Below are 8,855 nucleotides of genomic sequence, written 5' to 3'. Positions count from 1 at the left end.
TGAGACCACTAGGACCCAAGTGTGGAAGCTAATGCAGGCTCCATTGCCCAACAGACCTTGAATTCATCCTGACTAAGACACTGACAAGCCAGAGAAGTCACTTGATCACTGTGAGCCTAGATGTTTCATCTGTTAAGTGGATGTAATAAGACTTCTTTCTTGCAAATCTTGCAGGCAGCTTGGGAAAATTAAGAAATTTACTGATCAATCACCAAGCACAGTCCATTTATTTAGGCATTGGAGACTAAAAGATATGAGCAGATCTGGAAGATACTCAGAAGTTAGGAAGAAGAAGAATCGGTGACTGATTGGTCAAATTTCTCTTCAAAAGAGAAAGACAGAGGCCAGGATGATGCTCAGACCTAGCATAGAGGACCCCTCCCACAGTTTCCCAGCCTGCCTCCCCTGTGTATAGGAAACTGACCAATCCTCCACTTCCCCCTCTGTCATCACCAAGAAGTTCTCTAGAACAGCAGTCCCCAACTTTTTTGGCACCAAGGACCATTTTCATGGAAGACAATTTTTCCACAGACCATGGTAAGCAGGGGGGGGTGATCTCAGGATGATTCCAACGTATTACATTTATTGTGCACTTTATTTCTATTATAATTACATCAGCTCCACCTCAGAACATCAGGCATTAGATCCTGGAGGCTGGGGACCCCTCCTCTAGAAGATTGAGGTCCCATAAAAATGAAAATAAGAAAAACGAACACTCACATATTTGCTACGTGCCATCTGAGGACCTGAGACGCATCGATGTTCCAGCCACACAACAGCAACCTGCAAGTCAGCAGGCAGACATCCTGCCATTTCACAGGCGAGGAAACAGGCTCAGAGAAGGGAAGCAGCGCCCACGAGCCTCGCGTGAGAGGACTCTCGAGAGCCCATTGCACTGCAAGAGATCCAACCAGTCCATCCTAAAGGAGATCAGTGCTGGGTGTTCATTGGAAGGACTGATGCTGAAGCTGAAACTCCAGTACTTTGGCCACCTCATGCAAAGAGTTGACTCATTGGAAAAGACTCTGATGCTGGGAGGGATTGGGGACAGGAGGAGAAGGGGGCGACAGGGGATGAGATGGCTGGATGGCATCACCAACTCGATGGACGTGAGTTTGAGTGAACTCCGGGAGTTGGTGATGGACAGGGAGGCCTGGTGTGCTGTGATTCATGGGGTCGCAAAGAGTCGGACACGACTGAGCGACTGAACTGAACTGAACTGGTCTCAAAACTGGACCTGACTGCAGCCCACACACACACACACCCCCACCAGTTCCGGCAGGTGACTGATTTAGAGGGCAGACTTGTCAGGAGCAGCCAAGTGCCTGAGTGAATTTGTGACCCCAAAACCAGGTGTTCCTGCCGCCTGCTGACAGCACCTGGATTACGTATGGCAGGAAGGGGAACAGGCCCTAGCTTTCGACACCAAATCTCAGCACCAACCCGCTGTGACTTTCAGAGGCCTCCTGCTCTCAGAAGTCTGTGGTCCTCAGCGGCTGTGCTCTCAAAGGGTAGTCTTAGGCCAGCAGCCTCACTCCACCTGGGACTTCATTAATAAGGCAGAACCTCAGACCTACTGGACCTGCTGAGTCAGAATCTGCAGGTGACTGGTGTACTCACTAATGGGTACAATGACCACTGACCAGTTTAGAGACTTAGGTAAGGGTCCTGATCAGCAGCACCAAGAGGCTCTGCGACCTTGGGCAAGCCTCTGCTCGCTAAGTCTTAGCTCCCTGTCTGTGAGATTAGAGTGCTTAGACCAGGTACTCTCTAAGGGGATGCCAACCAGTAGAGGGAACAGAGGCCTGTGAAGTCACACTCAAAGCTCCATAAGTATTTTAACTAAGTAACTAATTAACACCACAGGTTTTTACCGAGCACCTACTGTATGCCAGGAATGCCAGGTCCTGGTGACAACAGTGACCCCCAAGTCCCTGCCCTAATGAATCTTATATTAATTAATTCTCTAGTTAACGAAATGGAGTTAAAACCCAGTTCTACTCCCTAAAAACTGTGTGACTTTGGTAACACAATTGAACTTCACCCATACCTAGTTTTCTCACCTGTAAAATACTAACAATAATAATAAGAGCAGCTGACAGTGGCTGAGCTCTTATTGTCAGGCACCATTGTAACCACTTACAAGGATTCCCTGGGAGGCGGTATAGCAGAAGTTCCAACCTCCCTGAAAACTTTGCAGTGGTTGCTTGCCATCTCTGTGCCTGCGTTCCTATGATGGGTGCAGTGTCCCCAGATGCCCTTTAGAGAATGAAGAACAGTGCTCCCAGTGTCTGGGAGTGCCACGTCAGACAGCCCACCGCTGGCAGCCTCCTTCAGGGATGGCTTTGGCTGAAGAAAACTGCCTCTCCCAAGTTCATGCTCATGTCCATTGTCTGATCGACACAGTGGTTACAAAGCTCGGTCTCCTCCCTCCAACTTGGACCAACTGAAAGACTGTCCAAGTCAGAGCACCCCATGAAGTCAGGTGAGATCTCAGCTGAGACCAGTCACCATTCAACTTCTCCCTCCTCCCCTCCTTCCATGGGTGCTGGTCCCTAGAGCGCCCCCTTGGAAGCGGCTGGCACACCCTTCCCCATCTGGAGTCGGCTTCCTGAGCAGCCCAGTCTTCGAGTTTCCTTCCTGTAAAATGGACATAAGAGCACCACCTGCCATGCAGGGCTTTTGTGCACATTGAATGAGTTAGTGAAAGTCACCCAGTCATGTCCGACTCTTTGCGACCCCATGGACTATACAGTCCATGGAATTCTCCAGGCCAGAATACTAGAGTGGGTAGCCTATCCCTTCTCCAGCAGATCTTCCCAACCCAGGGATCCAACCCAAGTCTCCTACATTGCTGGCGGAGTCTTTACCAGCTGAGCCACAAGGGAAGCCATGAATGAGTTAACATAGATGGAAAGTGCTTAGAGAACTTGGGTTGTGGTGTGTGTTCTCAATGTGTTTGCTATTATTATTACTATTGTTATTATTATGCCATGCAATAACATTGAGGAGGAAACTGTCACTGGCCCCATTCTAAAGGGAACAGCACATGCTAGGGCACTGAAACAGCTAAGGGTATGGCATAATCAAAAGAGTTAAAGAAGGGAGGCGCAGGAGGTGGTAAATAAGGAGAGCCTGAAGGGGAGGGTTGTGGGGACAGGATGCCAGAGCATGCTGGCCTGACTTTATCCTCTTGACATGGAACAGGCCAGACTGGTGCTCCCTGCTCCTGGTGATGATGGGCCAGTGAAAAACTGAGTAACCACCCTGCACACACCAGCCCCTCCACCTCTGCATTGCACCCTGAGGTTGTATTCTCTTTCTGTGAACCACAAGTGACTGAATGAATGAACAGTGAGGGGTTCCATGTGACAGGATTAAAAAAGACACAAGTGATCTGTGAAGAACACTGTTTAAGATGTGAACTGAATTACACGGCATCTCCCTGCGGAGGTTTCCAGAAGAGCACTGCAATGGAAAGAAGCCAGCCTGCACGAAGGAGAGAGTCCTGGACTGGAACTCAAGCAGCCCAAGGTCCTGGCTCCAGCTATGCTTCGTTGCCCTGAAGAAATGTCTCTACCTCACTGGAATTCGAGTCTTTATCTGCCAAATCATCTCCAAGTTCTTAACTAGCTCACTGATTTAGGAAAAAGCCTTTCCACAAGAATAGCTATCCCATGTCTAAAATAAATGTTTGTGAAGCAAAGAAAGGTAGTCAGATTGGCCCAGAATATTTGGAACAGGTGTAGGTGTGGATAAAAGAAAGGAATTTGAAGTCTTTTTCCTTTGGTCCTGATTCAATACTTAAGATTCACATTTCAGAGTGTTATAAATGCATTTATCTTTTGTCCCAGCAGTTCTGCTCCTAAACATTTTCCCTATAGTTAAAACAAACTTATCATGGAGCTCTTCATTACAACAGTGTTTGTAATAATGAATATTAGAAACATCTAAAGGACCACCAATGAGGAATGAGGGAAATAAATTGAAATACTCTACAATGAAATACTGTGATACTACAAGAGAAAAAGAATAACCAAGTTTGCTATGTGCTGTTAAGGAAAAATCTCAAGATATACTTCCAAGTGAAGAACTAAAGTGCAGAACAATGATAAACTAATCAGGTTTTTTTTAAAAAGTGGGGGAATAGTACTCTATGTACTCTGTGCTTCTACGTACATAAAACACCTCTAGGAAGAAGAACAAGCGAGCAATAGTGGTTGGTTTGGGGAGTACTCTGGGTGGTGTGAGTGAGCAGATGGGAGGAAGAAGTGGGTGGGAAATTCTCACCTTATGTTAGTCTATGGTTTTTTTCATTCCTTGAAAAGTTCAATTCAGATGAACAAAAAATAATATATGTGACCAGGGCAATATAGTAAAGATATTATTACACAGAGCAGAGCTTAACGTTCCTGTTTGCTTCTGGATTTTGCAGCGTGGTGAGAAAGCACCTGAGTGAAATTCGTCTCATGCCTTGTAGAAGTTCATTCTGCGCTTTTCAATGTTTAAACCTACCACCTGGTCAAAAAACAGAGGTGGAGCAAGCAATCCCACCTGTTTTTCCTTCCACCCAGCCCCTAAGGGGGCCAGTGCAACCCCTTCTTCCATCTGTACGACTCTGCCCTCTTTCAAGTAAATCCACTTCTTTTATAAGATCACTGATGTCAAGATGTGGAGAAAGGCTAATATCTCTTTTTACAAATAAAGAAACTAAAGTTCAGCAAGAATAAGTCACTTGCCCAAGAACATATAGGCAGTGAATCAGTTAAAATATTTTTAGCTGTAAGTACCAGAAACCTGGATTTTAAGTACATTAAACAATAGAAGTTTATTAACCTACATAGCTAGAGGTCCAGAAATGAGGGGAAATTCTACATTTAGTTAATCCAGGGGCAGGAAGATGTCATTAAAGGCTCAAATGCTGGCCGATCTTGTGCTTTGCAACCTCAGGACGTAGCTGGTTTCTCTCCTTATGGTCACAAGACGGCTGCAGCAGGGGTCACCTGAGGACACACTGTGTGAGAAAAAGAGGACCTTTTTACTGTACATCTCTCTTATCAGCAACGAAATTCTTTCCCAGAAGACCCAGTGAGTTTCCTCTTATGTCATATTGACTATATGATTTATTCATATGTCCACATCCAAACCAACTACTGACAAAGAGTTTGAGGCTACCATGGATGGCTCAAACCAACCACGGTTCATCCTCCTAAGCCTGAGGGTAGAGCCATCCCACCTAAACATGTGATACCCCAAACTGGAGAGTCATTAGCAAGGGTGGAGTAACTTATATCTGTTCAGGTAGTAAGTGATATGTTATCTCAATACAAAGCTGGACATGATGACCTGGTTAACTATCATTAACAAAACTCAGTATTCAGTAAACCACTGCTGAGCGCCCACTATGTGCAAGGTGATACATACAAGGTACCAGGGATTCCAAAATGGAGGCACAGGCCTTTAAGGCCCTTCCCACTGTAGTGAGGAACACAAGTAAAGACAAACCCAACTCAGCAGGACCAGGACCACGAGGAGCGAAGGCCCAGGGGACTGCAGGAGAGGGAAGAGGCAACTGGCCAGTCCAGAAGATTAAGGGCAAATTTTCAAGAGAAGGGATGCTTGCATGCTAAGTTGCTTCAGTCGTGTCCAACACTATGCAACCCTATGGACTGCAGCCCGCCAGGCTCCTCTGTCCATGGGATTCTCCAGACAAGAATACTGGAGTGGACTGTCATGCCATCCTCCAGGAGATCTTCCCACAACGCAGGGATCAAACCCGTGTCTCTTCCGTCTCCTGCATTGGCAGACGGGTTCTTTACCACAAGCGCCACCTGGGAAGCCCTTGGGCTATGAACTAAAAAACCGGAGGAAACATTCAGGAAGGGTAGTCCAGGGAGAATGAGCAGTCTGTGCAGGAGCCTATATGGGAAAGACCACTTGGGAAACGATGTGGGTAGACCAGGGGGGAATGGAAGAGAGTGCTCATGGGGACAGGGTTGGGAAGAGGGCAAGGAGCTCTTCTGGTGAGCCCTGTCAATCAAACCTTTATCCAAGAAGTTGGGAAAGTCAGACTCTTTAGTAGATGACTGACATCATCAGGTTTGCATTTTACTTTTTTAATGTCTATTTTATTTATTTATTTATTTGGCCATGAAGGTCTTTGCTTCAAAAAACAGGTACTTTTGATCTTCATTGCAGCCAGTGGGATCTAGTTCCCTGACCAAGGATTTAACCTAGGCCCCCTGCATTGTAAGTGCAGTGTCTTAGACACTGGACCACCAGGGAAGTCCCAGATTTGCATGTTAGAAAGAAGATGGGAAGAAAAAAAAAAGACCAAAAAAATGCAACAAATGGAGAAGGACCAGTTAGTTACAAATAGTCCAGTAGTCGTGTATGGATGTGAGAGTTGGACTATAAAGAGTCCCTTGGACTGCAAGGAGATTCAACCAGTCCATCCTAAAGGAAATCAGTCCTGGGTGTTCATTGGAAGGACTGATGTTGAAGCTGAAACTCCAATACTTTGGCCACCTGATGCAAAGAGCTGACTCATTGGAAAGGACCCTGATGCTGGGAAAGATTGGGGGCAGGAAGAGAAGGGGGCGACAGAGGATGAGATGGTTGGATGGCATCACCGACTCAACGGACATGGGTTTGGGTAAACTTTGGGAGTTGATGATGGACAGGGAGCCCTGGCATGCTGCAGTTCATGGGGTTGCAAAGAGTCAGACACAAACTGAACGACAAACGAAGTGACTAAACTGAAGTGACTGAGCACCAGCCTCTGTCCCAGGCACAGGGAGGCCAGCATGAACTGGGCAGAAATAGCCCTGACCTCCCTGACCTGTTGGGAAAATCAACATGGGGAACATTCTCCAAACTGGTAACCACTGGTGTCAGTGGTGTAGTGGAGGCTCTGAGGAGTAAATGAGATCCAAAGAATGAATAGGAATTCAGTTCAGTCGCTCAGTCGTGTAACAGCCTTCCAGTGGTCCCACACCTCCCCCAGCCAGCTCAGGGCCCTCCCCAAGGTGGGCTTCAGGCCTCAGGGAAGACTTCACAAGTGAGTGATTTGCCCCAAGCACCAGAAGCAAAGAGCTGGCCCCTCTCCCAGGCAGCACCCAGGAGATCTGCTGCAGGCAGAGGCTATCAAAAAGAGATTAGCACGTGGCCCGAGACACCTGCAGGGAGGAGCCCCATAGGAGTCCCTATTACTGGGTATCCCTCCTGCTGATGCTGAGGGCAGAAACCTGAGCTCTGTTTGGCAGGAGTCTGTTGAAGGGCCCTGTAAACACATTTCCCCTTTGGGCACCTTTGCAAAATCTGTGATAGATTTGGGTCTAGCAGAATTTAGAATTTTGTAGCCAAAATACATCTTCAGAACCTTTGAATCTCACCCCTTAACTTTAGAGAAGAGAAAAACAAAGCTTGAGAGGAAAAGTGACTTGCCCAAGGGCACAAAGCAAGTCATAGTAGAATGTGACTGGTGTATAGGTCTGGAGACTCTCTTCAGTGCTCTTGCCAATGACAACAGTAACAGCTAACAAGTACTGAGCCCTTACTGTGCACTAGACTCTGTCCTAAGTGCTTGGAACATTTTATTTAATCTGCACCACTACCCCATCAGACAGATAATAGCATAATTCTCATTTTACAGATAAGAAACTAAGGCACAGTTTAAGTAACTCTCCCAAACTTGCAGCTAAAACTTGAACTTAGGCAGCCTGCATTTTTAAAAAGGCCACTCAGAACTGCATATGGATGTCCAACCTCACCTCCTCCAAAAGGCAGAATCTATTCACTAATGTGGACCCTACTTTTTAGGTTTCGGTTTGTTTTGGACCTCAGGGGGTTCACCTCTCTTCTCCCACCAACAGTCTTTCTTCAGTCTGGGATAGCCAGTGGTCTATGCTGACAGAATACCAGGAAAAGATGCTAGCCTCTTTTCCTCCATGTTGAATAAATGCTTCCATCTCCAATAACCTCAAGCAGAAACAACAAGGTCTCATGTTCAACATGTCAGCTGAGCCCCGGCCCCTTCCACCCCTCACCACCTTCCTGTTCTTGCCTCTCTGTCCCTGCTGACTGACTTACATGAAATACATCACCAGGTGTCCTTGTTCTCATGGGAACAGTGGGAAATATGACCCAGAGATTGAAGGAACAGAAAAGAGAGGTCAAGATATTTATTCCCCAAGCAACCTCTCTTTCTGGTCACTATAGGCTGGCTAAACCCCTCTCCTGCAGGCCAGCTGCTATAGGGGGCCCTTCCATACAGCCCTCTCTTCCTTGGGTCATGTACCACCCTGCCCCTCACTACTTTAGGATTTAAAAAAAAAACACAAAAAACTACAACTTCTCTGCTATTAACTCCAAGGTTCTGCAACATCTTTGTGATCTCCTTACCCAACATGCCGCCATGAAGAGTGCCCTCATTAACTTCTCAACACATCATAATTTGAGGTGTCTACTTCCTGACTGATGTACTGGCTATTCCTTGACCTTCTGGATTGTACACTCTGTGGCAACCCAGAAGAGCTGGGGCAGACACTGGTGGCTCCTCTCCTCCACCTTCAACTCTCCCAGTCCAAGTGGTGCAAAGACGGCTGCCACCACTACCTTCATCATGACTTGAGAATGGAGTTCTGCTCATGGAAAAACACAGGAGGGAATGGTCCTCGTGATTGGTTCAGGGTGGGCACATGACCGGAGTTAGTACAAATAAGAGTCAGTACAAGGGCTTCTCTTCAAACTAGGGCAGGAATCTGCTCCTAAAACTAGGAAGAGAAGTACCAACCAGGAGCTGCTGGTGACCATCTTTCCTCACTAGGGGAAGCACCTGCCTGAGAATGCAACAA

General features: G+C 46.8%; 1 long non-coding RNA gene across 1 annotated transcript; it reads right to left on the bottom strand.

Annotated features, from left to right (window-relative positions):
- Positions 1 to 4,809: 4,809 nt before the first annotated feature.
- Positions 4,810 to 8,636, bottom strand: LOC147375408 (uncharacterized). Its single transcript, XR_015161391.1, has 2 exons — positions 8,404 to 8,636; positions 4,810 to 5,014 (listed from the first exon to the last, which is right to left on the bottom strand). It is a non-coding gene; the product is annotated as an uncharacterized LOC147375408 (long non-coding RNA).
- Positions 8,637 to 8,855: the final 219 nt, after the last annotated feature.

The sequence above is a fragment of the Bos grunniens genome, chromosome 3 (assembly GCF_055505025.1).
Source record: "Bos grunniens cultivar Pamir isolate PY7600 chromosome 3, Bosgru_T2T1.0, whole genome shotgun sequence".
NCBI classification, from domain to species: Eukaryota; Metazoa; Chordata; class Mammalia; order Artiodactyla; family Bovidae; genus Bos; species Bos grunniens.
This window is presented reverse-complemented; position numbering and strand designations above follow the sequence as displayed.